Source organism: Frankliniella occidentalis, unplaced genomic scaffold (assembly GCF_000697945.3).
Source record: "Frankliniella occidentalis isolate FOCC.00 unplaced genomic scaffold, Focc_3.1 Scaffold596, whole genome shotgun sequence".
Taxonomy (NCBI): domain Eukaryota; kingdom Metazoa; phylum Arthropoda; class Insecta; order Thysanoptera; family Thripidae; genus Frankliniella; species Frankliniella occidentalis.
Window position 1 is genome coordinate 23,278 of NW_026267712.1, and position 1,146 is coordinate 24,423.

Below are 1,146 nucleotides of genomic sequence, written 5' to 3' on the forward strand. Positions count from 1 at the left end.
GCGGCGTAGGTGACCCGTCGTGGACACATCAGGAGACAGGGCCACAGTGTGGGCTCGGATTCGGGGATGGGGTCAGGCTCGGGTGAACGCATAGAAAGTGCTATGGCGCATATCACAAGATAATATTCTGAAAACTGCGGGCGGCGGAGTGCGTTGCGTCACAGCAATGTTGTGCACTCTAAATCTTTTACAAAGAGTTTTTCGTATAATGCAAAGAATTCTGTCCAACCGTTATATACCAGGTGGCTGATTCACGCCGCGCACTTCTGTAGGTACTGTACCGCACGCACGAGAGCGGGAGAGCTTGCCTATCGCCCCTGTCCACGGCGCCCTACGAGCCGAGCGAGTAGGCAACCCGCCCGCACTCGTGCCTGCGGTACAGCATAACTACAGAAGTGCGCGGCGTGAATCAGCCACCTGGTACAGGGAATTTCTTTGTACTACAAGAAATTTCCTTGTATTACACAAAATGTTTCTTTGTATTACAATGATTTTTATTTGTATTCCAAAGGAAATTTGGCTTTGAATTACGGTTGCACAGAATTCTTAGTAATACAAGGAGCAAAAGGAGTAAAAAGCGGGTGTGCGACACGATTTTGAACACGTGCAAATGCTCGCCAATTGAACACTCGACATATCAGTGAATCCGGTGCCTACGGCCCTTCACCGGTAGGCACGCTCCAAAGCGCTCCGCGCTCCGGGGACCACGAAGGGTTATCAAAATAAGCATCGGCCGACCGACCGACCGATTTTCCGAGCGCGTGAAAAACGTGTTTAAAGTGTGTGACACGCACATTTTCGGATAGGGGGAAGTGTGGGGATCATTATTCTGTAACAAACATTGAGATGCGGTGTTTATAACGTCCGTGAGACGCTTTAGAGTAAAGTGAGAAAGTAATATGCGAGCGACTGTGAATGTCCGCGGCGCTTCGCAAATTTTTGAGTGAGCACTTTACATCAAGATTACAAACAACAATTTAAGATCGGTCGGTCGTCCGATGCTTATTTTGATAACCCCCGAGCCCGAGCGAAATGGACGCGAAATAGACGCGAAGTAGTTGGTAAAACAGCCACGAAATACCCCCGAAATACCGCGAAATGTCAGGAGAAATGCCACGAAATAGCCCGTACGCTACGGACTCAAAG